Consider the following 6,101-nt stretch of genomic DNA (forward strand, 5'->3'; position numbering starts at 1 on the left):
TGAGATACAAAGACAAAATGAAAAATCCCCTGCCCTGAAGGAACTTGAATCATATTTGCAGAAAGAACCAAGGTTAACACCAATTCTTTTACAGATTAAAAACAAAATTATCTGTAGCTATGGACAAGGTAGACTGTAGGGTGCAGCCTGTTTGGTGATATTTCCACTATTATTAAGTCATAACCTGTATCATATTTCCTATGTTAGGATTAAGAGTGTGAGAGATTATTTTAATCATGTTAATTTAGTCTGAATTCCTATTTATGCTGAAGGATTTCATTACAAATTTTTTTCACCATGTACCTGGGGTGAGGTTAGTTCTTCATAAGGTCAAATACATGTTTCTAATAAATCAGAATAATGTTCTTCATTTGTTCAATGGAAGACTTCCTTTCAGGACATTCTATCTCCCTTAAAAGAAAATGAGTTCTCACTGTGCCAAGATCTAATACAGATAGGTTTTGGAAAGGGCCAGAATAGAAAAGATTTGCATGCATGATGACAGACTAAAACTGGCAACTACAAAATGGCAAATTTGTCTTGAAATTATCAATGATCGGTCAATCTACACTGGGCTTGGGTTTGGTGGCAAGCGAGTCGGAGGTGGTTGGGGTTGGGGGCGGGGGGCGGGGGGAGGGGCGGGAGGGAGGGAGGAGAGAGAGAGGGAGGAGATCTGCACACACTCGTATGCAGGAGGAGTGGGGCGGGGTTTGATCCACTGCCGCCTCCGTCGCCGCCGCCGCCTCCGCCTTTGCAGCCTCCAGGGTAGAGCCGGGTCCAAAGCTGTAGCGGCGCCGCCACGGTTTGTGTCTCTCTCCCCCTCTTCCCTCTTACCTCGACCCCCTTCCCCCGAGTCAGCGCGTCCCGCTCGCTCCCCTTCCTTTCCCCGCTCGCTCCCCGTCCCTTCTCCCCTCCCCCATTTCCGCCGTCTCCTTGCAACACACGAGCCCCCCCCCCCCCGACCATGGATCGGGGCAGCGGCAGCAGTGGCAGCAGCAGCAGCGACTCGGCACCAGACTGCTGGGACCAGGCGGACATGGAAGCCCCGGGCCCCGGCGGCGCCCCCCCGGCGGCCGCCGCCACCGCCCCGGCAGCCGCGGCCGAGGCCGAGGCCCAGAGCCTCAGCGCGGCCTTCAGCCGGCAGCTCAACGTCAACGCCAAGCCTTTCGTGCCCAACGTCCACGCCGCTGAGTTCGTGCCGTCCTTCTTGCGGGGCCCGGTCCAGCAGCAGCCGCCTCCACCCCCAGCCCGCGCCGCCGCCGCCGCCACCGCCCAGGGAGACGGCCCCGGAGCAGGAGGTCCCGCCGGGCTCAACGCACCTGTGGAACCTTCCCAGGAACAGTCAGTGTTGCATGAAGGTTCAAATTCAGCTATTTGCATGGACATTTCAGAGCCTTTTGTAGAAAATGGAGAGACAGAAATGTCCCCAGAAGAAGCATGGGAGCACAAAGAAGAGCCTAGTGAAGCGCAGCCTGGGGGTGGCTCTTTGGGAGAGGGAGGGCCTCCAGAGGAAATGATGATGGAGGAGGAAGAAGAAATCCCAAAACCCAAATCTGTGGTAGCAGCGCCAGGTGCACCTAAAAAAGAACATGTAAGTGTAATATTCATTGGGCATGTAGATGCGGGTAAATCAACTATTGGAGGACAGATAATGTATTTGACTGGGATGGTTGACAAAAGAACCCTTGAAAAATATGAACGGGAAGCTAAAGAAAAAAACAGAGAAACTTGGTACTTGTCATGGGCCTTAGATACAAATCAAGAAGAACGAGACAAAGGTAAAACTGTAGAAGTGGGCCGTGCCTCCTTTGAGACAGAAAAGAAGCACTTCACCATCCTGGATGCCCCAGGGCACAAGAGTTTTGTCCCAAACATGATTGGTGGTGCTTCTCAAGCTGATCTGGCTGTGCTGGTAATCTCTGCCCGGAAAGGAGAGTTTGAAACTGGATTTGAAAAAGGAGGACAGACAAGAGAACATGCCATGTTAGCAAAAACAGCAGGTGTAAAACACTTAATAGTGCTCATTAATAAGATGGATGACCCAACAGTAAATTGGAGCAATGAAAGATATGAAGAATGTAAAGAAAAGTTGGTGCCATTTTTGAAAAAAGTTGGCTTCAATCCCAAAAAGGATATACACTTCTTGCCCTGCTCAGGACTGACTGGTGCAAACCTTAAAGAGCAATCAGATTTCTGTCCTTGGTATATTGGGTTACCATTTATTCCATATCTGGATAATTTGCCAAACTTCAACAGATCAGTTGATGGACCAATCAGGCTGCCAATTGTGGATAAATACAAGGATATGGGCACTGTGGTCCTGGGAAAACTGGAATCTGGCTCTATTTGTAAAGGACAGCAGCTTGTGATGATGCCAAACAAGCACAACGTGGAAGTTCTTGGAATCCTTTCTGATGATGTAGAAACTGATTCTGTAGCCCCAGGTGAAAACCTGAAGATTAGACTGAAGGGAATTGAAGAAGAAGAAATTCTTCCAGGATTCATACTTTGTGATCCTAATAATCTTTGTCATTCTGGACGCACGTTTGATGCCCAGATAGTGATTATTGAGCACAAATCCATCATCTGCCCAGGTTATAATGCGGTGCTGCACATTCATACCTGTATCGAAGAAGTTGAGATAACAGCCTTAATCTGCTTGGTAGACAAAAAATCAGGAGAAAAAAGTAAGACACGGCCACGTTTTGTCAAACAAGATCAAGTATGCATTGCTCGTCTAAGAACAGCAGGAACCATCTGCCTTGAGACCTTCAAAGATTTCCCTCAGATGGGTCGTTTTACCTTGAGAGATGAGGGTAAGACCATTGCAATTGGAAAAGTTCTGAAACTGGTTCCAGAGAAGGACTGAGTTCCACATTTTTCTTGATGACCCTGCACAATACTGTGAGGAAAATTGACTCTGCAAAAGCCTACTTCACACCGCCTTCTCTTATTCTTTGCCCATTGGTGAACTTTTCCTTATATTTTGCAAAGACAAATTTCACAGCAAAAGTCCACATTATGTCAGCTTTCTCACATTGAGAGCTCTGCTATGCCACTGTTGAATTTCCCCCAAAGGTTTTTTTCTCCTGTCAAATTCTGCTTCCTTGGACAGATTCGGCAATAGCTTTGTAAGTGATGTGGACATAATTGCCTACAATAATGAAAACCTAAAGGATTTTTTTTTTGTTTTTAATTTTACCCTTAGGCATATTTAGACATCTTTTTCCTCCAGGCAGATCATTCAGAGTGTTTGAGTATGTGTGCACATGTTACAAAGACAACTACCATGTTAATAAAATACTCAATTTGAAAAAAAAAAAAGAAATTATCAATTACCTGCAATATCCATCATGGACACAAGAAGACAGCGAATGACCATGCTATTATCTTCATAGACACTTTATGGTTCAATAGGCATTTTTAAAATCATCTACTGTGTTCCAGGATTTGTCCTAGGTGCTGGGGATATAAGAACAAAAATTAAAGACCTCTGCCCTGAAATAATTTGAACTTGTCTTTTAATATACCCCACACACAACATACACAAACACATACACAATATTGTACTACATTGCATGATTTATCTGTATTTGTATATGTAAAACATTAATAAAAAGATAGGTAATGGGGGAGGGTTTTTAATAAGTAGGAAGGGAATCTGGAAAGACCTCATGTATAGCAAGAGCTGGTATGTTATCTGAGCTTTGAAGGATAGGAGGGATTCTAAACTACAGAACTGAGGAGGTAATCCATTTCAGGCATAGGAATTTTTACAAAGGGGGTGGAAGTGGGAAATAAAGTGTCATGAGTGAAGAACAACAAGAAGACAAATTTGTTTGGATAACAGAGTGCATGAAAGGGAATCATACATGATAAAGCTAGAAAGGTGGAGTTTAGCCAGGTTATGAATAGCATTCAATGCAAAGAGAGGAGTGTTTGATCCCAGAGGTGCTGGAGAGCAGAGAGGGGCTGTAGTTCTTTATTCAACATGGGATTGACGTGAGCAGACATGGAATCTAGGAGGCCTTGTAAAACTGAGTGAAGGAAGTAGGGAGACCAATCTATTGCAATTGTCCAGGTAAGAAAAGTTGAGGTTGTATCAGTCAGCTAGTCAGTCAGCAAGCATTTCCTATGTGCCAAGCACTGTGCTGAGCATGGGGAATACAAATACAGGTAGAAAGAAAGACAATCCCTGTCCTCAAGATTTTTATCTTCTAATGGGAGAAGACAGCACATACAAGAAAGTTGAAAAGGTAAAGAGGTTGGGGGGAGGCAGGGCTGGGTTGTCATAGGAGAGGAAATTTGGAGAGGGATAATCCATGGCTGGCCTAAGTCCCTCATTCAATGTAGAGTGAGGACCCATTCAATCAAAGGGACAGACTGCAGAGAGGAAGGGTGTTTCCCAGGTAGGCAGTCCAAAGCTGGAATGAAGATTCAGGATGAAGATTTGAACCATTGCAGAGGAAGTCCAGAGTGAAAAGAAGACTGGGTAACTCATTGCATATAGGGAAAGAGAGACAATGAGGATGGTTAGATAGATAGTCAATGAACAACAAGCATTCATATGTGCCACGCACTAGTTAAGTGCTTGATGTACAAAGGCAAAAGATAATCTCAGCTCTCATGTACCATACAGCCTAATTTCAGATGCAACATACAAAAAACTATGCACAAACAAGATATTTACAAGAAAATTTGGTGATAATTAAAAGTAAAAGGCACTAACATTTACATGGATCAGGAATGGTTCCTTATAGAAGATAGGATTTTAACTGGGACTTGAAAGAAGCCAGGAAAGCTGGGAGGTGGAGAAGAGGAGGGAGAGAGTTGCAGGCATAAGGGAGAGCAAGTGAAAATGCCTGGAGTTGGGAGATGGAGTGTGTCTAGTCCAAGGACATGAAAGAGACCTGTTTTACTGGATCAAAAAGTCTGTTGCGGGTGGGGGGGGGGGGGGGGGGGGGGGGAGGGGAGAAAGAGAGAGAGAGAGAGATTGATTGATTTCAAAACTCCTTACTAAGTGCCAGGAACTGCAAGCAAGCAAGACAGTTCCTGCCTTCAATGAGTTTATATTCTACTGTGGGAAGAGATAACATAAATGAAACCTGGAAGAGGTGAAGAAGATATGATTTAAAGCTGATAGCTTTCACCCCATTCAGAATCTTTTAAAAGTACATAAAATATATGGTGATCAGTCTGTCAAAGACCACAAGACAACATATAGAGTCAATTACAAAATTACCCTTAAAGAGATAAAAAATGACTGTAGTAACTGAAAGGTTATTTGGTGTTCATGGCTAGGCAAAGCCAAAACAATAAAAAAAAATTATACTTTCAGAGTTAATTAACAAATTGAAAGCTATAGCAATGGCATGCTCAATGGGCTACTTTATAGAACTCTTTTAAAAATAACAAAGTAGAAGATGGTGGAGTAAAAGCACTGACTTGCTTGAGCTTTCCCCCAAACCCCTCCAAATACCTGTAAAAATGACTCTAAATAAATTCTAAAGCCGCAGAACCCACAAAAAGACAGAGTGAAACAAATTTCCAGCCCAAGACAACCTGGATGGTTGATCAGAAAGGTATATAGCGCCAGGCTGGGAGAGGAGTGCAGTTCACTGGGTGCGCAGGCTGCAACGAACCTGGAGCAGGCCTCCAAGGGCTAAATTGCAGGGAGCTGTGGCGGTTTCCAGACTTCTCAACCCATGACCGCCAAAGACAACTTAGAAGGTCAGTGGGAAAAGTCTGTGTCTGCGGTGAGAGAGAAGCTCAGTCCCAGCCCCAGTCCTCAAATGTGGCCCTGGGGCAGTGGCTGCTTCCTGAGCTTCTGGCCCACAGACTGAGGGGGAATTCAGTGGCTGATTAGAGAGGGATTGCAGGGATTTCTTTGCTGGTGTGGGATTACCTTGCTTTGCCCATGCTTGGATCTGGGTCACAGTTCTGGGTGGCGGTCCTGGGGTGAGGAGGAGCACTGGTGTGGTGGAATTTGTAGTGGAGGTGGAGAGGAAATCCTCCTCACAGTTCCAAGGCAGAAAAGAGTGCTTGTGGTCACTCATAGACTAGAGCACAGGCGAGGAAAGGAGTAAACATCTCGCCCCTTA

At 45.1% G+C, this 6,101-nt stretch overlaps 1 pseudogene; it reads left to right on the forward strand.

Moving 5' to 3' along the window:
- The first annotated feature begins 964 nt into the window (after positions 1-964).
- LOC114053527 lies at positions 965-3,252 on the forward strand (annotated as a pseudogene).
- The last annotated feature ends 2,849 nt before the right edge of the window (positions 3,253-6,101 follow it).

The sequence above is a fragment of the Vombatus ursinus genome, unplaced genomic scaffold (genome assembly GCF_900497805.2).
Source record: "Vombatus ursinus unplaced genomic scaffold, bare-nosed wombat genome assembly UNPS02004099.1, whole genome shotgun sequence".
Taxonomy (NCBI): Eukaryota; Metazoa; Chordata; class Mammalia; order Diprotodontia; family Vombatidae; genus Vombatus; species Vombatus ursinus.